The sequence below is a fragment of the Mauremys reevesii genome, linkage group 7, assembly GCF_016161935.1.
Source record: "Mauremys reevesii isolate NIE-2019 linkage group 7, ASM1616193v1, whole genome shotgun sequence".
NCBI lineage: Eukaryota > Metazoa > Chordata > Testudines > Geoemydidae > Mauremys > Mauremys reevesii.
In genome coordinates, this window is record NC_052629.1 from 26,095,966 (window position 1) to 26,120,794 (window position 24,829).

At 38.9% G+C, this 24,829-nt stretch overlaps 1 long non-coding RNA gene across 3 annotated transcripts in view; it reads right to left on the minus strand.

Moving 5' to 3' along the window:
* Nucleotides 1-23,249, minus strand: part of LOC120369485 — a 139,842-nt gene extending 116,593 nt beyond the window's left edge. For 2 of the 3 annotated variants that reach the window (XR_005583180.1, XR_005583179.1), the window contains exon 1: nucleotides 19,182-19,231. This is a non-coding gene — a long non-coding RNA (uncharacterized LOC120369485). Of the gene's footprint in view, nucleotides 1-19,181; nucleotides 19,232-23,098 lie in introns of those variants that run through there. The other variant, XR_005583181.1, reaches the window with a different exon arrangement.
* Nucleotides 23,250-24,829: the final 1,580 nt, after the last annotated feature.

Sequence of the window (24,829 nt, forward strand, 5' to 3'; positions counted from 1 at the left end):
TATAAATATGCTTGTCATACAATTGTGCTGTTTTTCATCTTAATGGATAGTTACATTGGCTGTAAGTTTTATATACTTACAAAGGAAATCAGATGTTCACATGGCCACAGTGGTCTGAAATCTCTATTAGGTCAGATGAAGCTATGCATATGAATATTATGGCGCAGGTATTATATGACATAGTGTAAACCATATGACCATGGTATATATTTTCAGAGAAAGGACTTATTCCTGCAAGTTGTTCCACCTGGGGGCCTGCATAGAGCCCAAATTGTTTTGAGAAGAATAAGTGGGTGTAGGGATCTGCCTGCACAGAGCAGTTTGCAAGAGCAGGGCCATAATTTTTGATGCATAGTCAGGACATGTTGCAGGTCAGGTCTATGGGTTTTCACTGCACTAAGCTATTTTGATACTTATGTCTTTTATCTACCCAGGGTGCTGCAATACTCTTGGAATTAGTACAGACAGCTGGAGAGAACAGTGATTTCTGCAAACCCTACATGTCCCTCTTTGTCAGAGACTCTGTACTGTAATGTAGATTTTGTTCCCTTCCCTGTAAAGTCCCTCACTTCAAGCCAGGGAGGAAATTGTACTTTTCACAGTTCCCACTGTAGCTCATCTGGAAATGTAATATCAGCACTTGAAGTATTGATTTAAGAGGTAAAATAATTACAGAAATGACAACAAAGTATAAGTTATTAGGTATTGCCAGTATACCCCCAAGTACCGTTACTTTAATATTCAGAAATTATTGTAATACTAAGCCTTTTCTTTCATATTTATACATTCCAAATGCACACAGAAAAAAATGGATCAAATAATCTTGAAAGTTTATACTTTCCATTATACAACATGTGTAATGTATGACAGTACACAAGATGTCCATTAGTGTCTAGATGAATTATAGAACCCAGGACATCCTGTTTCCAGGGCATGATAGAAGAGAATTGTATACATTGATAGCTTTCTGGTGCATTTAATAAAAAACTTAGCAGTTGAAGCAAATGCACACAGTACCAATATTTCCTCTAACAAAAATAATGAGTTTGAGAAATGAAAGAGACAGAACATTGGGAAGAGGAAATAGGGAAGAGAGGCCAATATATATACCCAAGTTACTTGGTCTAGGACAATAATACCCCTCTTAAATTTTACATCTTTTTTTTTTTGCATTCCAAATAAGCAGCTAATACTAAAATCTGTCACAAAGATGGTAAATCTGGCAGAAAAGATTTCAGAGATATGTTAATACGATATCAGGAAGGAAGGAAAGAAAAACTCCACTGCAGTACAGGCTGTGATACAAGGAATTAATGATATACTTCCAAAGGCAAGGAAAAGGAAAATTCATCTCTGCAATAAGTGGGCAGAACTCCATAGACAGGGGAAAGTATGAAATGACCCTCTTTTCACAGAAGGGATTCTGACTTAAATCCCATAATGCTTTCCAGCAAGTGAAATAAGAATCCGAATAAGAGGTGCTTTTGTTATCCGCTTATGCGAATGGCACAAACCAGCAAATATGAGATAATAAACAACTATCACTCCATAAGCCTCATTTGGAGATTAGTGAGTGCACTACATGGTCTTGCTTCAAAATAAAGCCAACAAAAAGGAGAGTACAGTTTTAAATGTTAGTTGACACACACCTGACTGAGGGCAGACTCTCAAGAAATACATGCCACCATCTCAATCTAAAATACACCTCCTCTAGAGAGATTTTAATACCCCAAAACTTTGACTCTGAAAAACACGATGGCATTTTGACCATCTTTGTTGAATATAAAGATCACGTCTATAAGGGCTATCATACTTCATGAAATGTTGACTGACTCAATCAGCACATCCCATGCAACCCTACTGATTTCAATAGAGAAAAAACAGTAAGCGTTGAGATGAAGAATTAAGCATTAATATGAGACTATGGCCCAGAAATGGAAATGGAGGACTTGTAGAGTGGATGGCAAAGGTCAGACACTGAAAACCCACCACAGTCCTTGGCACTGACATAGTTAACATTACCATCACCCATACTGACCTCCCTTGACACTGAAGAGCTGGGAAGTGTGTGTGTAGGGGGTGCTATTTTGAGGGAGGAGGGCAGAAGACACTTATTAACCAGTTGTTTGTGATTAAAGTACTCCTCACTGGTGGTGGTAGTAGACAGTACTGAACTCAGGTGAGTGGGCCTTGAAACCCCTATTAATCGATGAGGCTCTTTGGAACTCCCAAATATTTGCACATTTGTTTGGAAAAGATGAGAGAGATCATATACTTCTCAATGTTGTAGCCTTTCGCTAGGTACCAAAGTCACTGAACATAGGTGCCAGTAACAGGTGTCATGTCTTTACATGAAACACAAGACACAAAACCTGTTTTTGGTAGGCCTTTTATACACAGATTTGCATCAGATAAAACACTAAATTTTACTAAAATGGTATGTGTAGACCCTTATTTCATCTTAAAACTGGTTGTGTTGCAGTTCAGCTTTTATATTTTATTATATATATTTAAAAAAAAAAAAAAAACCCAACCACAACGTCCTAATCAAAATAAGCCACAATGCCAATGCAGGTCAATGTTCCCAAAAGGAAGGTTAACTAGGAAGGAAGAAAAGTTCTAACAAGAGTAACACCAGAAGAAGGAGGTGCTCAAGTGGGCTGAGCCAGGTTAACATCCATAATGATACAAGCAGGAAAATACAGGGGGCGAGGATGCTTAGGATTTTTTAAGAAAGGAAAATGCCCTTCCCAGTACAGAGTTAAGGACAATGACATGAGTTTGGAGCCTGCTGCACCCACACGAGTCAGAAAGGTGTTGAAATGTGCTTGGGGCCATGCTCCTTCATGTTCTTGAGTGTGATTGACAGAAGTTTTTCAAGCTGAGAGCACATCACAAAAGTATGGACCAATTTTGATTGGGTGATTTCTATTTTGATTCAGGCAGCTCTCCCCTTGTCCAAAGTATTGTACTATTGCTCTGTCGAAGCAAAATCCCTTTTAATGGCATGCTATTGGATAGATCCAGTATCTATTGCACTAAAAGGAAAGTCTCTCATTGACTGTAATAGGAATTGGAGAATGTCATAAGTAATTTTTATACTATTTGTTCTGGCTAGGATATGTTTTGCCACAAGAATTGCACTGAATTTCAGTGCAGCTGAAGTTGGTTCAAATTGAATTTCTTGAGATAGTAGTTAGAGTAGGTCAAAAAGGTTGTAAGTAATAAAAAAAATTGCTAATAAGTGTAGAAAGAAGAGGAAGATGCTTAGAATAAAAGTCACTTTGTGAAGAGACTTACTATACAACAATATGTTTGATTTGTTTCTGATGTCAACAACAGAAGATAACTTGCTCTGGTTGAACATAATATATCACAGTAAAGGGTAAGCAATACAAGAATAGATTTTTTTGCATTTATATTTTCAGTCCTGATTTTTATTGAAAATGTATTACTTACTATATGCTCTGTAGCTTAAGACATACTACAATTTGCTATTATGTTTCTCTTCATTGTTTAAGTGTACATAAAATCCAAATAAATGGTGAAATCAACTGTCATTCAACAAAACCAAACTGAACAATGTGTGCCAGCTGGCACATATTTAACTGGAACTATACTGTGGCATCAGTTTTAAAGAGGAACTCCTCCTTAAACCCATGTGTCAGTCTTCTTAAAACCTGGTAAAAAAAATTAGTATCTGTTGTCCCAAGTCTGTGGAGTTGATTTTACCACTTTTACATAGCAGTGAGTAGTACCTAATTTGGGGGAAAGGTAAATCCTTTCTATTGATCATAAAGAGTAAATGCTAAAGGAAGAAAATAAGAATATTTAGAACCCTTCCAGTAGGATCCAATTGATTTACAATTCTACAATATTTATTATTAAAATATTTCCTGAACTGAATAAAACGAGGATGTGTCTATCTAGTATACTGATTATCCTGATTAACTGTATGTGTTGGGGAACATTCTAAAGAATTCAGATAACTAGAGTTAGAAATTAAATTTAATCCCAATATGATTTTTGATTCAGGGGAAGTATCTGAATTTCAAATTATCCAAAACTTTGATAATCAGGTTTCTGATAATCAGGGTTTATGTTTATTAAAAAAAAGTTACCCAAGAGCTATTTGACAATTTGTGTGTAATACATCAACAAATGAGGGAGGGATTTAGAAGGAAGTTAATGATGTCATAAGGAAAGGAAACTAACTATAATGAAGCAGGCTTTGCTTGCAATTCAAAGGTAGGACAACTGTTGAAAGTTTATGCAAATCCTTCCTTTACTAGGCCCACAGTAGAGATATTTGAAGTTCTCATCTTGTTCTGAGGCTTCTTGGTGTGTCTGCCTGCTGAATTTTGGGGGCTGAAGCTGCAGATGAATCTTGCCTTGCATCTCACATTCCATTTGTTGCTCTGCTCTTGCTAAGATCAAGGTTGACGTTTCTTGTTTATAATGCCCATGAAAATGACTATTCTCATATAGATGGGAGTAGGAGAACGTTTGTCCCACCTGTAGCATAAAACCTTAAATTTTCTAAGTTCCTTCTCTGGCATGATCTCTGGTCTCCTCCAGAGTTTTTATTTCAGACTGAAGAAGCGGTCAGAAAAAGCCTCAGTGCAGATGACCCTCACCAGAGGACTAGACAGATAGTGTCAGGGTCCAATACCAAAGTGAGCACTCCTTCAAGGATGGAGCATGTAAAAGAGACAGGATTACTACAGACAATAGCCTACATTCATTCATCCTGACATTGCTTTCCTATTTAAGAAAGTCAAAGAGCGCAAGAGCATTGTTAAATGGCTTATTTCTATAAAAGAACCACTGTCAAGAGTCTACTTCTCACTCTCTCTCCTGGCATCCTTGGAGATCCTTGAGGCAAACCAAACCATACAGGGATTCAGAGACTCACTCCCTTCTCCGGCAGCCTTTGTGAGGAAAGATAAGCTGATTCCTTTCAAGGAGGTAGATCTGAAAGTCTCCAAAAATAGGAGATTTGACATTAAATTTATTTCTGTCCAACAGGGCTAGAGCTGTCACACCCTCCTTCCAAGCACAAAAGAACATCTAAATCCTTCTTCTCCAAAAGAAATGAGATAGATATGCTTCTCTCTATTCATCATAAAAGCCAGTAAACAGGTTTAGAGCTACCCACACTCAAAACTTCTTTCCCAAGTCCTCTGTAGGTTGTACACAGGACAGCTTGTTAGCATAGGCAGAGGTTTAGGCAGGGGACACAGTAACTATAAGCGTTCCCTTGGAAAACAAGACTCCACTCTACCTAATGCACATGAAACCTAAGCAAGAGCCTCGCCTGGTGCTGCTTATTTCCTCATGCATACACAGACAAATTAACATCACCCTATTTCTCCACATCACTGACTCTCCATTGTTTACAAATCTCACAGGAAAACCTCTTTCTTCCATCCTTTGCATATGCCTCAAAACAGCAAGAAAATGTTGGAATTAATTTCACTGATGTATCATTTTGCCTGGAAAATTATTTTGGGATATAGTTTATATGGAAGATGCTATAATTATATTTTATTCCTTATACATTTCCACGTGCACTAGAACTGTGACTTTCAAAAGTGCTTAAGTGATTTACAAACCCAAGATCCACTAGGTGCTTTTGAAAATCCTTCCTTAGGTAGGTATGTTTTGCATCTATTTCTAGATGCAATGTTTTGTTCCTATTATATCCTGCTAGGAACAAGAAGGGTCCCCATAAACCTACTAGAAATCAATGGGAAACTTCACATACCACTTTGTGGTCTTTTAAATGGATGACCCTGTTAAAAATAATTTGACTGTCATATGTAACTGTAGGAGCAGGATTTTATAATTGTACTATGAGAGTTAATGTATGATTAGATTTCATCCTGCCAGCCACCCTTTTTGAATAGCAGAAAGGAATGACAGACCAGAACAATCCTTATGACTGATTATGGTCACCCTTTTGTTTTAGGATAAGTTATAATGTCTACTATGGTTTCCTATATGTATTACAGATTAGGCACTCTAGTTAAATATACATTTCTTTGTTTTAAGGTTTAGAAAGTAAGAGACAGGATCTTGTATTGTGTCTATGTTAAGGAGATTAGAGGAACGTTGAGGGCCTGAAGCTCCAGTATGAATTGTTTTAGTTATAAGATTTTGCAAGGCTTGATTTACAATGTATTCTGCTAAATATAAAATACTGCTATCTGTATACCTTTGAAGGTTTCTATAAGAGATTGTTTGTGTGCATGAGGAATGCATGCATCAGGAAAAGATAAGGTGTGAAAGCCATCACAAATGTCCAGATGATCAAGAAAAAGCAAGAGACTTGGAAAGACCAGGAGACAATCAGAAAACATCCATTGTATCTGATGCTAAACATGTTAGCAGCATTGATGACCTCAGAGGTGAGGCAGGCACCCCCGAAGGCAAGACAACAAATAGGAGATAACGATGGGAAGCCCAACAATAACCATCAAATGATAACAGCAGAAAACCCCAAGATTAACACCACTTAAGGACTAATGATTACAGGATGACATTGCAAAATGCATGGACTCAAATGAGAATTTACAACTATAAAGCTGAGGTGTTTTGCCATGGAATTCTGGGTTCAGTCCTGCAAAGCCTCGGAGCATCAGATTGCGACCAACAGAGCCTAGCTCCTCACTCATGCTCAATCTAACTGGCCATTAGATTGACTTGAGCTACAACAGACTGGTAACTATAAACATCAACTGGCAGGAATGTGTGTGTATGAGAGAGAGAGACTGAAATGCATATGCTAACTGTTGTATTTTCAATAAATATGGCGTATTTGCCTTCTCCTCGATAAGAGATCCTGTGTGCTTTGTATAGCATAACATAAGATGATTTGAAAACATCCATAATTGAAAACCTCAGAAACCACAAGCTTAACATTAAGTCTCTTGACAGGATCATCAGGAACAACAAATTGACCAAAAAAAAATATTTAAAAACAAACTTGTGTTGTCTGTGCTTGTGTGACACAGAAAATCATAAAAGTGAATATGGTGTTGCCAGTGGAAGTGTATAAATGCAAACGAGCGGTGCTTTAAGTGGAACTTCAACATCCACCGGGAAGACTCAAGGACAGTCTGGAATGAAAGACTGAGTACATGAAAACAATCTTTTGTTCTTCTGGACTAACAGATGAACTAGTCTTTTAAAAGACACCCCAGTTCTAAATGAATCAAGTTGTTGTATGATCAGACCAAAAAGGCTAATTATTGTTTTTCAATGAAAAAACAAAACTAATATGCAGAATTTCATTAAATTGAGCCAATTTTTAATTAAATTTCAGTAAAATTGTTTGGATTTTGAAAAACCATCAATGTTTTAAACTGGAAAATGAAACATTTACAGTAAAGTTTCTTTGTTTTCAGTTTTTTTAATTGAAACAAGAAAAAATGAGAATTTGCATTCTCATCAAAACCTTTTTTGTCAAAAAAAAAAAGTTTTGTTCAAAAAGATTCTACCAACTCTAGATTTATTCCTTTTGGAGAATATATCCAAAGGCACACATGGGAATAAGGTAACATTTGTAACTTTGAGTGTCCATGTGCTTTTGAAAAATCTCCCCTTTAAAGCCTGACTGTGTTCTAAGGAGTGACTTTTACAAAATATATATTCCAAGTTAGCCCAAATTTCTATCTAAATGTCTCCATATTATATGTACTCAAATGACAAGGAAAGACATGAAAGGTAGATCTTAGTTAAAATTTGAATTTCTGTCCCATGGGATATTTCAACTTTTTTTTTGTCCTGAATCCGAACAAATTTGAAACGTCAAATTTTATAGAATGAAAAAAGGTCAGAAAAATGTCAGTTCGGAAATATTTTGGATTGCTGAAACAAAGGGCTTGGCTCAGTTCAAGTCAGTTCAACATAAAACTGCATCTGTCTATGGTGCCTCATGGAAGTTGTAGCTCAAATATCCCATGCCCCACTCTTCCCTAGGGGATGAGATCTCTGGCCAGACTAAATTTCCCATGATGTATACCATGCAGCTCAGACAGAAGAGAAATTACAGTGCATTATGGGAGACAGCTCCCTGGCCAGGGAGCTGAGCCCATAGAAGAGAATTGGGCATGAGGCCCCCAAGCAACAAATCCTATGAAGCTCTGCAGCACCATAGACTGATGCAATTTAGTGCCAAACTAATTCTAAGAAAAACATATTGGTTCAGTTCAACAGATTGAAATATTTCAGTTTATGTCAAACCTTCCCCAATGTAAATATTTTATTTCAAATTTCCCCCAACGGGATATTGAAGAGTTTTGGAAAAAAAGTAAAAACATTTCCCGGTGGAAAATTTTGATTTTGTGGAAACCGTATTTTCTGTTGAAAAAATAGATGGAAACACCAGAGTTACAAATGTACCAGTCAACCACACAGCTCTTTTGGAATCAGAAGTATGCAATCAGGCAGCAGAGAGACACCCCCCCTTCCCCCCTCAAAAAAAAAAGCAGTACTGTATAGTAAAAGAAAAAAAGGGAAAGTTTAAAAAAAAAGATTTGACAAGGTAAGGAAACAGTTTCTGTGCTCGTTTCATTTAAATTAAAATAGTTAAAAGTAGCATTTTTCTTCTGCATAGTAAGTTTCAAAGCTGTATTAAGTCAATGTTCAGTTCTAATTTAAAAAAAAAGCCACCATAACGTTTTCTTCAGTTATGAACATTTCAGAGTTACAGACAACCTCCATTCCTGAGGTGGTCGTAATTCCAAGGTTCTACCAAGTATTTGTCATATTGAATCACTGAGAGACAAACATAAAATTACATTGTGCCATTTTGACAAGGACAGAGTCCAGAGCCATAACTAGGCATTCTAGCACCTGAGGCAAGCAAGCATATTTGTGCCCCATACTGGTGGGGTTTTCATCATTTTTCTACCCCTGGGGTTTTGGGCCCTGAGTGGCTGCCCACTCATTGTGCCCTGGTTATGGCCTTGATGGAGTCAGGCACTAAAAGGGATGACATTAGGAATGTCTAGTGCATGTCAACAGAGTTCACATGGGCCAGTTAGTGCACAACACACTGGTGCAGTGGACTACGGCACCATGTGGACAAGATCTAACTCACAAGAGAATGACCTCAGCATAATGCAATGATTTAAAATAATATTTTATTTCTGTATTTCCTATCATAGACATCTGATTATTATAGCTAGTGTCCAAGACCTGGCATTGTTATTGCCTTCTTAACCAGTGGGGAAAAAATGAAAGGATCATTAAGAGAATAAATGGGGTGTTTAAGAATTGGAGTAATTGCAGTTTCCAGACAGGATGGAAGCTGAGCTTGAATAAGTGAAAAATTGTCTATCAGCAAGAATTGAACCCCAAATATTCATGCAATCTATTAACAGCTGCGCTGGCCAAGGATCAGTGGACCAGGTGGTAAGAGACAGATGCTGAAAAAAAAAAATCAACCTAAGCTCATAAATAGTGAAGAAAGAAAACTCAGAGAAAAAAGTAGTCAGCATTAATGGAGCCAAAAGATCAAAACCACCAAGAGATCCACTACTGAGAGGTTAACAAAACAAAAAACAAAACAAAAAAAAATGCTGTAACTAGAAGACACCATAATAGATTTGAAATTAAATCAATAACTCTTACCTTTCCACCATGAGTAAACACAGTGAAACAGAACAGAATGTAGTCTTGCTTAAAGCATTGCTATAACTCACCATGCGGTCTTTCCACATTCAGTGAATCACAAAGTACCTAAATGTAGCTGCCCTCCACTGTCAAATTTTATTCATATTAAACCATGATCTGAGTTCATTATCAAAACAAAGGGAGACACTTGTGATTCCCCACGTCTATAATTTCATCAGTTAAACTAACAATGCTTATGCTATTTGTTGTTTCCTCCTTGCTCCATTTGTTTTTCCACTATTAAGTGGATGTATAGTAAATAAAAGGAGGGTGGGTTTAAAATATTCCAAAAATAACTGCAGTGTCACAAGAGTGCAATTATTAAAAAGGGATATAAGCAAGGTAATTTTTATAGTAGTAAAACGAAAAATGAAAAATTCAAAGTTTGATCCTATTCCTACAACAGGTAAGGAGAAATTTTAAAGATTATAATGATTAACTGAAGTCAGTAGGGTCCATCTGCCTGCACATGCCCAGTGGCAGTGCTGGGGAACAACTGAATACAATTAAATACTCTGAACTAAGATAAAAGCACACGTCAAAATGTGATGAGCAAAATTACTGACGAGGCCTTTTATTGGTTTACAAAAGGTGGGACTTCGAGTAAAAAGTTCCCTGAAAACCCATGTCTGGGTATTTTTAGTAAAAGTCATGGACAGGTCACGGGCAGAAATCAAAAATTCACAGCCTGTGCCCTGTCCATGACTTGTACTACATACCCCTGAATAAATCTTGAGTGCTAGGGGGTCGCAGCCCGGAACCCCTGCCGGTGCTGGGGAGGTGGGGCGAAGTAACTGCACGCAGCTTGGGACCCTCAATGGTGCTAGGGACGGGGGGGATGAATAGTGTGTGTGTCCCAGGACCCCCCGCCAGTTCTAGGGAGGGGAGGACGGACAGCAGCGGGACATCAGGACCACTGACCGCTGCAGAAGTCATGCAGTCATGGAATCCTTGACTTCCATGACAAACTCGCAGCCTTATACATATATACTGAATTCTGATATTGAAATATAAATATGAGGAATTGCTGAATAAAAAAAAACAATAATTTTGTTAATTATACTTTAATAATTTATATTTATGAATAGTGAATGAGTTTGGATGAGATAAGGCCTTGGCCTAGGTTGTGCCTGGCATGATGAATGTTGACTTGCTGATTTTTGTGTTACATAGACTTGTTTAGATGCTTTGCTTATTGCTGAGAGGACAATGGTGACATTGTGTTATTGCATGGAAGATTTAAATAAAAGGAAGTTAATTAATAGGGCCCTATTAAATTCAGGGTCCATTTTGGTCAATTTCATGGTCATAGGATTTTAAAAATCAGAAGTTTCATAATTTCAGCTATTTAAACCTGAAATTTCAGTGTTGTATTTGTAGGGGTCCTGACCCAAAAAGGAATTGTGGGGGATAACAAGGTTAGAGAGAGTGAGAGTGAGAGTGTGTCTGTGGTGTTATGGTACTGCTACCCAGGGCCGGTGCAACCATTTAGGTGACCTAGGTGGTCGCCTAGGGCACTAGGATTTGGGGGGGGCACCATTTTCTTCGCCAGTGACCGCGGCGGCCGGATCTTTGGTGGCCCCGGTCGCCGCCGGCATTTAGGCGGAGGGAGCTGGGGCAGGGGAGCGCGGGGAGGGCTGCCTGCAGCAAGTAAGGGAGGGGGCGGCAGCAGGGGAATGCCCCGCCCCATCTCACCCCTGCCCCGCCTCCTCCCCAAGCACGCCGTGGCCGCTTCACTTCTCCCGCCTCCCAGGCTTGCAGCGCCTAAGCTGATTGGCGCCGCAAGCCTGGGAGGTGGGAGAAGTGAAGCAGCCATGGCGTGCTCGGGGAGGAGGCAGGGCAGGGGTGAGCTGATTCACTTCTCTCGCCACCCAGGCTTGCGGCGCCAATCAGCTTAGGCGCCGCAAGCCTGGGAGGCAGGAGAAGTGAAGCAGCGACAGCGTGCTCAGGGTGTTCGTGCGTGCAGAGCAGGGGTGAGCTGGGGGGGGTGCCGGAGGGTGGGGAGTGTGGAAGATGCCACAAGGGGGGTGCCTCAGGGAGGAGGGGGGAGCTGCCATGGGGTGGGGGCACCTCAGGGCGGGGGGTGGGAGGGTGCAAGGTGGAAGTTTCGCCTAGGGCACGAAACATCCTTGCATCGGCCCTGCTGCTACCCTTTCTTCTGCACTGCTGCTGGCAGCGTCGCTGCCTTCAGAGCTGGTAGCTGGAGAGCAGTGGATGCTGGCTAGGAGCCCAACTCTGAAGGCAGAACCACCGCCAACGGCAGCGCAGAAGTAAGGGTGGCATGGTACTGTATTGCCACCCTTACTTCTGCACTGCTGCTGGCGCAGCCTGCCTTCAGAGCTGAGCGCGTGGCCAATAGTCGCCACTCTCCAGCTGCCCAGCTCTGAAGGCAGTGCAGAAGTAAGGGAGGCAATACCATGACACCCCTAAAATAACCTTGCGACCCCCCTGCAACACCTTTTTGGGTGAGGACCCTCAATTTGAGAAACGCTGGCCTCCCAATGAAATCTGTATAGTGTAAAAGAACACAAAAGACCAGATTTCACTGGGGGAGACCAGATTTCACGGTCTGTGACGTGTTTTTCATGACTGAATTTGATACATAAAAGTGCTAAAAGTCCCTATACTGGGGAAAACAAGAGTAATATGACATGAAGATAATGACGTCAAAATAGCGTAACTAGAAAAAGCTGGGGAAATTGAAGCGTCTGCAAGTGTATTGTATGTGTTACATGTTACATAAGGCACAATGCTTAATGCTGATGGAAAGAAAGCTAATGAATATGTCATATGGAAAGGAAGGCACAAAACAAAACAAGTGAACAAGGCCCAAATCAGAAAAACATCAGACCAGAAACCGAAAGAATGAGACTAAGGGGCCAGACCAGAGGCTGAAACAACCACCGTGAAATAGAGGAGGTCTTCTCAGTACCCTGGAGCTTGCTAATTTGGGCCCTTACCTGTTCCATCTTACCTGTTTTATTGTTTTCAACATATATTTATGCCAGACATTAGTGACAATAATTCTGTCTGAAAATGTATAAATAATTGTGAAAACTGATTAAGCCTAAATTGGGTGGACTTGTGACTCAGTTTCTCATCTTACACTCCCAACACTGGGATCAGAACCTATGTGAGCTGAGCACAGGGCTGTTTAAAATTATTCCAGGGGATGGACAGATCCCTTGGCTGACCCCAGAATAAGAGAATCTGAAAGTGTAAGTGCCATGTTTTCTTCACTACACACCCAGAACACAGAACAGCCAGCTAAGAGATGCAGCTCTTTGTGGTAGCATTCAGCAATTCACTCATATCTATTCCTAAACAGGAAATCAGGCACCCAGGTTTGAACATTTTGGTTGTGGATTTAATTTTTTGAGACTAAAATTCAAGTAATTTTACTAAACATAACCCCCACTTTCCAAGTTACCATCTTTTTAATTCTAAATTCCTGCTGGTGTATGTTTCTTCAGTACCACGACAGCAGGAACAAACTACAATAAAACTCTTTAAAAGATCCAAGGTCAATGAACTCCCAAATACTTCAGTCCATGAACAGGAATGAATTAATAGCAGGATTAGTTTTAAGAAACAGAGTTACAACATCTTTTCCCCAGCAATCACAAGCTCTCCTGCTTCTGTTGCAGCAGACTCTAGTTCTTTGGATAGATCATACTGAAGTCATAGCAGTCCATGTTTGACAGCAAAGAGACAGAATCCTTTCAGCTGGCAACATTCCAGAAGATAAAAGCAAACAGTCAATGCTCCCACAGCCAGGATTCAATCAAAGCAGGCTAGTCTGAGAAACCAGCAGCTCTGAAGAACTTCTAATCAGCAGTGTGCAGTACAGGTGCTGGCAGTTAAGCAAAAAGCACAAATCCTATAAAAAGAGACTAAAATGAAACAAACAAAAAAAAAGGACAAATATAGAATAAAAATTATCTTAACATTTAAAAATAAAGAGAGGGAACACAAGAATTCCCATAGTCAGAGAAGACCCATGTACAGTACTGGCAGATAAACAAAACCCAAGTGACAACTGAAAGCAAGGCAGACTTTAGCAACAACAACAAAATTCTAAAGATTAATTGTTTTAAGCGTACAATAAAAAGTATTCCCTACACAGGACTAGATCATTAAAAGGAAGTAAATCTAAACCACAGTTTAATGCACAATTTAGCAAACTTTGCTATACCATTACAGATACAGGTTTACAGTAAGGGTATGGTAAGAACAGAATTTTCTTATATTGCTTTTTACTATGTTCTATAAAATTCTCCTGTCAGTAAGTCAAGATGTACGTCAAACTATTTCAGCTAATTAAATCCATCATAACACACAACAATAGGCACCAGTCATTCAAAAGACCTATGCAAGCATTTAATAGCAGCATTACTGAAGTCAAGTTAAGCATGTCTTTACCAGACTGGGGCCACAGTTAGCATAAGAAAGCCCTTGTGGAAGTTTGACCTCAAGATTAAGGTCATTTCACTTTGTCTGAAATGTTCTGTTCCACCATAAATTACAGATTGTATACCAGGTTAAGCACCAACACTTTGCTTGATCCTGTAGAATATAGAGGAAGGCACAGTAACGGACACAAAGATTTTATAGTTTAAGGCTCTGATCTAACAAACTGCTCAACAAAGGCCACAGAGCTTCATGGACTTTACAGGATAGGGATCTACATGCACAAAGCAGTATGCAAAACCAGAGAGGCAAAACAATGCAGATACAAAACACTGTATATGTGTACAGCTGGGCAGAGAAGCTTTGAAAGAACCATATTCCATCAAAACATATGGTTCTATCAAAATCGAAATGCATCAATACTGCAGGAATTTTATTTTGAAAGAAAACTGGAAAAGTACATCCTGTTTCATTTTCAGAACAAAACGTTTCTATTTTTTATTTTGAAATAGCTTTTAGTTACCTATTTTTGTATAATGTAATATTATGTTATAATAAAATACAGAATAAAGCCAAAATTGAAATGAAACATTTTGATTGTTGAAACAAACATTTCAATGGATCCAAAACAAGAGTTTGGGGTTGGGTGGTTTGTTTGGACGGGGGGTTCTCAAAACCCTTTTGTTTTGAGAACTTCAAATGTATTTGCTTTGTTTTTTTCTCAATTTGAAAAAAAGCCAAATTTTGAAATCTCAAAATTCTTTGTGAAAAGGAACTTCCATCCTCTGCATTTTTTTTTTTAAATGGTAGGCCTGTGTCACATTTGTAGTTGAGCACCTCCTCCTAACACTCTGATGAGTGACCATGAGGGGACCCAGTCACTGAATCCCCAGTCTTTTTAACCCAATGGAATCTGAAAAGAGCCCAGGCACTCTCTCGTTGTCTTGGGTCCATAGGTACACTCTTGGGGTGAAGAACCTCTATCACCCCCTCCTGAGAGTTGCAACCATATGGTCCAGCTACCCAGTGACCCCTCAGACACCCTCCCCATTGCTGAAACACATCCTCTCCCAGAACTCCGAGAGATGTTCTGGGTCCACAGTTTACATGGTAGGTGGCACATGGTAGATGTAAAACATCAAACCCTCAGACACTGATTCTAAAACCATTGATTTTTACTTAATGGCATGCGAAATAAAGATCAACACAAAATAATAAACTCAACATGTATTTCTCTGCCTCAGTTTCTCACTATTCCAGAGCATTCTTTGGTCTGCTCAGAAGAGTTATCTGGAACCACCCAGGTCTTGTTGCTGCAGTACATGTCTGCTGTTATGGAACACAGAGTCTTCTCTCACCAACGCCCCTTCTCAGATCTTGGCCAGCCCACCCTCTTCCCCTCTCCTGTCCAAAATTTCCAGTAATGCCACAAGTCTTCCCCAGGAGAATCCTTTTAAAAACTGCTTTGTCACCTCTGTCACTTTTTCCTGCTTGAGGAATTTCTACTCTGTCCTTCACAGCCCACTACAGAGAACCTTGGTCAAAATGGTTTCCCCTATTTAGCAACCTCTTTAGCATACCTGTTGTGAAAGCTAAGTATTCTCCATTGTCCTTAGCCTGGTGGGTACTTGCTAGGTACTGTCAGCCCATGGTGGATACACATACCTTTAATTTAAGATAGTATAGTAGTCACTCTCCCAGAATTTCAAGTGAGTGCAAAAACTGGGACTGCTATGGCAATACAAGTACTGTTAGTTCATCACTGCTTAGTGCAGGGATTAGTAATATCGGGAGAAACAGTGCCTAGAGAAAACAAACCAAAGCTCAAGAAATGAAAACTAGATAGTCCAGCTTCTTAAAAAGTCAAACAATAGTACTTCTGGTCACATAAAATATCCCAAAGCAGCTTCCTACACACCTCTGCAGATCTCTTTGTTCTCTCCTTGATTCATGTAATATTCCTCTTGACTAGGGGTTCTTAACCTTTTTCTTCCTGAGCTCTCCCACCTCGCTATAACTACTCCAGGGCCCAGCCAGGGAGATAGGGGAGGAGGGGCTCCAAACTTTCTGCCCTAGGCCCCAACCAATCTAACGCCAGCCCTGCGGCGGTGGTTAAAATCTTATTGTAGGTAGCGACACGCCCAGAAGCTGTTGCCATCTATTAAGTTGCTCAATATTTCTAAAAGAAACTCTGTCTAGCAGGATATAAACACGAAGCAAGGGTTCCTAGCCAAAACAAATCACGTAAGGGGACAGATTAAAAACCAAGAAAGAAATCCAGAGCCATTATATTGCTTTTCATTCATTTACAAAAATAGCTCTAAGTGAGCCATTAAAGACGGCTACCCACTAGTTGTTCATTTATGATAAAAACAGTCAATAGATCTTACTGAAAGAGACTCCATCCATTCAAAACACAACAAACCCCACAACAACTCTGAAAAGCTTATGGTAGCATGGAGGATTTGTATGAACAGGGACTGATCCTGCAAAGAGCTCTGTGTGGGGGTCAACCCCTGGTCCTCTTTCTTACTCTGAGATTATTATTAGATTTTTACTGATTTTCACTGTTTTAGACTATATCATACTTACTCTTGTACATATTCTTTGCCATCTAATTTGCTTGGTTAAGTTCATTAAAGAAATTATGCTACACTAAATATGACCCCTGGAAGATAATGCTCTCTGTCAAAACCTGTTATGTTTATATGTCTTCATGGGCATTTGCACTTTGTATGCATTTTGCTCCACCTTGGGAACATGGTTTTACCCAAGCCCCTATGGCTGGTGCTTTCTGCTCCTTGAGGCAATGCCCCCAGAAAGCACCCTATTATTGTCTGGCTTCAAGGCAGCCCTGGCTGGGCATAATGCTCATCCTGCTTCTGTCAATCTACAAAAATAACTTGATCTCAGATTCCATTACATAATGGATCTCTACTGAGAAAATATTCTGTGAATGTGTTTTTGAATTTTTAGGCAGTGACAAAAACAAATGAAAATCAAGCCAATTCATAGGACGCCTGATTTTTTTTTTTTTTTTTACTAGTTACTGAAACATTTTTCTGTGCATTAGCTTATTTTTGTTAGTTTTTCCACAGAGCAAAATTCATTGACCGCTGTTGTTTATCATGTGACCTAGTAAATACTACAGCCTCTGAAATCCCAGTCTTATGACTCCTACCTAATATAGGCCACTCTTCTGGGACCCTTTTAACAGTTTTAGTAAATGATGGCGCAAAACTCGGAACAGCTCTTTAAAGCTTTTCAACATTATCAAAAATTAACATGACTAAAGAGAACTTTTTTAGCACAGCAACTCCTATAGTCTTTAAAAAGTATGGCCGCTCGGAGGGAAACCGAGAACAAAGCAGCCAGTTGACACCAGATGGACCAAAGCCAGGAAACTAAGATGGAATTTATCACAGCAATAGAATTTATCAACAATTTCCAGTCAAAGGAAAGCATCATTTTAAATTAGTCAGTGGAACTGACATTAAAAATGTAGGAAGGGCTTTGGAGAGCACATCTAAAAAAGCTAAAATATAAATAAAATGCTGAAGGCAATATCATTTATACTTTGCAATTTTAGAGAGTAACAAAACATCATTCTGAAAGGTTCAGACTAACTCCCTGATAAATTGTATATTTGAAAAAAATAATTTACATCTAGATACATGAAGGCTGTCAAGAGGTACACCATTTTATTTATAGGAAAAGGGAAATCACATTGTGATTTCTCTTCAGGCAACCTTTGAGGAAAGGGAACTTTTTGTAACTTAAATGTACAAACAAATGGCACATTAGTTTGAGGTCTATTTCCCCAGTACAATAGCAGCATTACTCTGTAATGCATCTGAAAGGCCTCCGTATTATGGTGTGCATTGGAAAAATATATAAAGGCGATACTAGCTGTTCATGTTTAAATTGCATCTCAAAGAATGTATTTGGTCTTTTGTTAAGCTAAAGTAAGTTCCTTATAGTTTACCAGGATCACAAATGTATCAATTTTAGAATAGAACAAGGGTGACTTCATTTCATGAAAACATGCATGAGAGATAGTAATTTGGAAAACCCACTTCTTTCTGTGTTGCACAGCTAAATGTGATAACAGTAATAAAACGCACAACTTAAGGAATAAAACACTAAAAGGTCAAAAAGTGCAGTTCATAAGAAAGCAATTCATACACAGGGGCCAACAAAGATACAATTTAAAAAGCACTTTTAAAAAAAGAGCTGTTTTTATGACATTGTTGAAGCTCATAGAGGGAGTTCCACAACCTTCATAAAGGCTCAATCTGCCACTGGCAGAACAATCAGTGGGCACATACATATCACAAGTTTCCAGGACAAAGTCTCAAAAACAGTCAACAAAGTGGTCTAACATTTTAGCCCCAAGTCCTCAATGAGCTCTACAGAGATGAAGTCATCTGCCTACATCTCATCTCGCTCATTGTAAGATCACAGCCTATCACCAAGATCCTTCAGAGATTCTCACAGGTACTTAACTTTACACACTGAGCAGTCCTGTTGAAGACAGTTGGACTACCCACAATGTGTAATATTAAGCATGTAACTAAATTTTTGAAGGATCGGGATCTTAGCAAAGATGGTGGTTGTTTCCCTTTCCTTGTTTCTTTGAAATACTAGTAGATCTTTCGTGACAGAGAATTGCATTTCTTGCTGCTCCCCAAAGTTTCTTTTTTTTTTAAAATTAGGAATCCCTAAGAACATGGCTCTCCAAAGCCATTGGAATATCCTAGTTTCAGCATGTAGTCTTCATCTGCTCTGGAAAGCCTTCAGGCTATTTGTGCAGAAAAAAAAACCCTATGTGGTGTAAACAGAGTAAAAACAGCACTAGTTCTCTTCTCTCCCTTTCTTTTTTCTAAGTCAGCACAGCATTCTTTTCTTTCAGACCTTTCCTAAATACAACAAAATTGCTTCCCCCCCTTCTTTCTAAAGCAATGTGCTTATTTGATACTCAAGCCCTGCACTGGTGTTACAACTCAATGGGAGACAACAGACCAGAGCCTACAATGAAACAAAACAACATGTATTTTGCTCTTTCATTGTGAAGATAGATACTATCTTACCTGAAAAGGAGAAAGCAGTAACACTCACACACATAATCTCACCCTCTTGCCTTGCTTACACCAGATATCATGTGCGGCTGTTAAGCGATTAGCCATTCCCTGACAATCGTTACCATTAACCTAGTGATAACAGCTGGCTCAAAGCTTTGGCTATTTTAAAAGTCACAGTTTCAGCAGTAAAAAATGACTGAGTTCAAGTGTGTATTTCTACTCTACTCTATAAAAGAATCTGAAAGAATTATCCTGGGGTTTATTTCTGCTGTAAAAGAAAGGTCAGATTCTACAATAGGCTAATTAGCATAGAAGTTCTACATTTTGGTTTTGTACTTTGGATTTGGGGAAGCTGTAACTCATGTTTATTTTAGTTTTCTTTTATTAAAGTTTTAGGTACCTTAAATTTACTTCCTTGAGTCCTCACTGTAAGCCTCCGTACCCATCATGTTGATAACAGAGTTTAGCGATATGATAAATACAATACTAAGTTCATTCCGTTGTTCATTCAGCTATAAAAATGGCTGAGTGATTCCAAAACTGAAAGTATGGGGATAAATTGCTTATTGGTATTCTTTTAGCACATTTTCTTCTCTATTGTTCCATCCTGCAATTATTTAATTTATTTGGAAGACCTGTGAATGTTGAACACTGCAATAGATTGACATATTCTACAGCCATCCATCCAGTACACGCTAATTCTTGCTTCACAATTAGAGCTGAGCGAAAAACAGATTTTTATTTAGGCCAGTGAACCTATATACATAAAATAGACCAGTGTGAATTGGAACAGTAATGAACTTTTTTGACATTTTTGGCTAATCAAAACTTTGAAAATGAACATTTCATTTCAGGTGAAACAAAATATTTCAATGTTGTTGAAATGAAATCTTTCATTTCAATTTTAATTTTTTAAAAATAATTTTAATACATAAAATTAAAGGAAATTTTGGAGTGAAAAGTCATTTAAAAAATGTCAGAACTGGCCCTAGCCACTGGGCAATAGGATATTCTGATGTGGATCTATCTCAATCTCCTGTTGAAGCTATTCCACTTTGTATAAATAATTAAATATGCATTGGGCTGAGAGAGAGTGAGAATGACTGTCTAGTCCAGTGAATCAGGCACTCACCTGGAGAGTGATGGGCCTTTGTTCAAATTCCTTCTCCACATCAAGCAAAGGGACAAACTGAACTTCAAATTGAACTTCCGCATCCTGGCTGAGTTCCCTAACCACTGGGCTAAAGATTATAAAGGAAGTCTCCTCCTCATCCCACCCTCCCTGCATTTTCTTGCGAGAAACAGCTTAGACACCTGACTCCAGGAAAGGATGCCTAGGTGTGACTCCAAGGAGGAGATAGGCACTTCCCTGCAGCCTGGTGCCTAAATCCCAGAAATAGAAGGTGCTTTTGTTAGGCACCTATCTCTCCCCATGTATTATATAGGCGATTAAACACCCATGGCTGGCCCATGTCAGGTGACTCAGGCTCTTGGGGCTTGGATTATGGGGCTGTAAAATTTCAGTGTAGGTATTCGGGCTTGGGCTGGAGTCCAAGCTCTGGGATGCCATGGTGCGGGAGAATCCTAGAGCCTCAGCTCCTTCCCAGGCCCAAGTATCTACATGGCAGTTTTATAGCCCCAAAGCCCAAGCCTAAATCAGCTGACACGAGTCAGCCACAGACATTTAACTGCAGAGTAGACATACCCACAGGTAGCCTGGGCACCTAAGCCAGGGTTTGTGAATTCCAGTGATTTTTCTGGGTGCCTAATGGTTAGGCGTCACAATGCTTAAGTTCTTTGTGAATCTAGCCCAAACTTTCACAATTTGTGTAGGAGTTAACATATAGAAACAAATATATAGCATTATAATAAGTTTAAAAAAAGTGTTCCTTTAAGAAGTGTTATTAAAAACAATTCAATATCTTCTACCTGTTTGGTTGATCTCTGGTGATTTGATATGCTTTAGCATGCAATCTGTGAAAAGTGATCAAAATGAAATATGTACTATTTCAGTCAGAAATGAACACAAGCTAATCTCAGATAAATGCTCAGATTAAGTATATTTGCCATTTTGCCACATCATTTTTTGTAACATTACTTCTGCTGCCACTGCCGCTTTTATTATGCAATACAGTAAAGCTTAAAAGCCACAAAGAGGTCTAATGTGCTCTCTTAATACAGTTACTTGTGACAATAAGTAATGGATTTGAAATTATCAACAAACTTTTCATATCCAAATGCACAGGGATTATACAAGCTGCAAAACATTTAGCTCTACTTCAATAAAGACTTACTATAGAGCTTTACGTAGTAAAGCTCATGAGCAGGAAATAAGCTCAATTACCAGTACATTTAAATATCCAGTAAAGCTCAGGAAAAGTCACAGCCTGCCACCCAGGAGATAGCCCAATAAAATTAAATGGAGGGAGTTCTCTGCTGTATTTCCAAGTTCATGATCAATTGAGTTTGGGAGGGTTGTGTTCATGTGGTGTGGAATTTGTTCTATGTATTTACTTGGAAAACGCAGTACTCTTCATGCCAGATGCTGACTGGCATCCTCTCTCCACACAGAAGGGCAAGTCTTCTCCCACTACTATCCAACCAATTTACTTCACACCTGACCTACAGAGGCCACTTCCAGGAATCCCCCTTTCTAGGAATGCAAGGATAGATCCATCATCTGAGGCCAGATTTTTAAAGGTATTTTAGTGCCTAAAAATGCAGATAGGCACTGAGTGGGATTTTCAAAAGTACCTAGATATTTACTCCCATTGATTTCACAACAGTTTTTGAAAATCCTTCTGGTCTGCGATTCACAAAGGTATTTAGGATCCTAACGCCCATTGCTTTCAGTGGGAGTCAGGCACCTAAGTACCATTATGAATCCCACCCTAGGTGTCTATCTGCATCTTTGCACACCTAAATACTTTGAAAATCTGGCCCTTGCTCCTTAGCCTCTCTGTTGAAACTGCCTGTAGATGTATCAATTAGTCTCAAATTGTAAAAGTAGATTTTCTAACGTGCACTTTCCAGCTTAGGCCCCAATCCTGCAACCACTTACACATGTAAGTAACTTTACAACATGAATAGTCCTATTGAAATCAATGTTGACCGCATAATTATTTGCAGGATTCAGGTTTTAGAACTGGGATGAGACAACAATCTCTTCTTGACAGTACCATTTTGAACCAAAGACCTAACAATGCTCTCCAGTTATCAATCCCTTTAGCAATCCATTCCCCCAGGAGCAGTCAGGTGACTGTTGCATTTAAACTACGTTAAAAAGATTCCATACAACTTTATTATGGGCAGGAACTAGCTCTCCCAAACTACAATACAGTACACCGGCAGGGTAAAAAATATCATATGTACAGTATATGTGACATTATACAGAGTACAGTCTGGATTGATGAACAGCTGTGTCCCCTCAGTTTTCCAACCTGGGGTGCTCTTTACACCACTTTTCTATGAGAGCTACAACTCCTCGTCTGCTCTCACATAGCCTCCAGCATGTAAGTCACTCCCGGTTGTACCATATGAATGCTATAACCAGCCACTCATGAATTACACTGCAGAACAACACCAGCAAATTCCTAGTCCCAGGCTTACCCCCAGAAATGTACGTCTTGTACTGCCCAGCTCTCTCCTGGACAAAGCAAGATCATATAAAGTCCATCATTTATTAATAGAAAATTATATGCACAAATCCTGTTATGTCAAGTGGAGTTTCCCAAACACTTCAATCCAAGCATACTGATTTAGATAAAACAGTAAAACAAAATTATTAACTATAGAAAGATAGATTTTAGGTGACTACAAGTAATGAGGCATAAAAGTAAGAATTGATTATAAGAAAATAAAAATAAAACACAACTAATACCTAACTTAGCAAGCTAAGTGAGTTCAAAGCAAAAGGTCTCTCTCACCATGTTATAGCAGTCTTACTGGCAGAATTCCTTTCAGCTAGGATCCCTCTCTGGTCCAATGATGCTTCCTTTTTCCTTCAAGTGTTGTCAATGCCATGAGTAGAGATGAAGGGAAAGATGATTTGCAGTCTTTAGTCTTCCTTCTTCATTTTTCCTCTTCTTTGAGCTCCAGCTGAGGTTTAGGAGACAGAAAGTCTGTGTGCAAGGGAAGCTCCAGCTGTTTCCTTGTCAAAATGTAAATCTTCACCCATATCCTTTTTCCTGCCAAAAAATGGTCACTTAACCAGGTGATAGTCCATTTGACTTTGTTGATACCTAGCTGAGGCTAGCCTTTTGTCTTTGAGGAACTGGTTTGTGGCTGCTTTTTGTAAAATCATACAGTAGAATCTTATAACTTGACAGAGAATGTTACCACATATATTTTACCAGTACAATAATGATCTGCGAATTATGAGTTTTCAAATGATACCTCGCAAGTTGTACTTTGTACAAGATTTATCATAGTCCTATAAGGGTACAGACTTTCACAGTATATAATTGCAATCAATGGAGACAGTCCATTCCAAGGAGCGCTGACTGAATATCTTCCATCTCTAATTTTGCTTCTTGTTTACCCATTCCTATCTGTCTATTTCATTACTTCTCTTAGTCTACAGTTCTGTGCTTATGATGATCTCTTCAAACTCTTTAATTATGATTTTTGGCTATTTGTCAGGAGTCAATATAGCAATGACTCTTCTGATAATTTACATGGCAAATGAAGCCAGATTAATCACATGCATCCTTTTTTAAAGTAGGTTTTTTGTTTGTTTGTTTGTTTTAGTTTATGGGTTTGTTTGTTTGATTGACTGATGTATTTTTTGAGACTCCCATTGTATGTAATTAATTTATTAATTAATTCCTTACTAGAGGAAATGCTATTACTTGTCAGACGATTCCAATTTTAAAATAAAGTAGTACCTGCCTCCTGAATTAAAATTAGTTTCTTGATTGTTTATAATAATTACATACAAGCCTGAAAGTGAATATTTTTTCTTACTGATTTTTTTTAATTAGTTTGTTATGCTAGGGATTATTGAAGTACTTTTTGTATAAATAAAAAATACATATGGTGGAAGAGCCATGACTGATATAAACTGCCAGCTACACTGAAATCAATGGAGCTATGACATTTCACTCCAGCTGAAGATCTGCTCCATGTGGCAGCAATGCCCCTCTGCCATGTACATTGGCCAAACCGGACAGTCTCTACGCAAAAGAATAAATGGACACAAATCTGACATCAGGAATCATAACATTCAAAAACCAGTGGGAGAACACTTCAACCTTTCTAACCACTCAGTGACAGACTTGAAGGTGGCAATTTTGCAACAAAAAAACTTCAAAAACAGACTCCAAAGAGAGACTGCTGAACTTGAATTATATGCAAATTAGACACAATTAACCCAGGCCTAAACAGAGACTGGGAATGGTTGGGTCATTACACTAATTGAATCTATTTCCCTATGTTAAGTTCTCCTCACACCTTCTATGGGTCATCTTAATGATCACTTCAAAAGTTTGTTTTCTCCTGCTGATGATAGCTCATCTCAATTGATTAGACTCTTCCTGTTGGTATGCATACTTCCACCTTTTCATGTTCTCTGTATGTATAAATATCTCCTGTCTGTGTGTTCCATTCTATGCATCCAAAGAAGTGAGCTGTAGCTCACGAAAGTTCATGCTGAAATA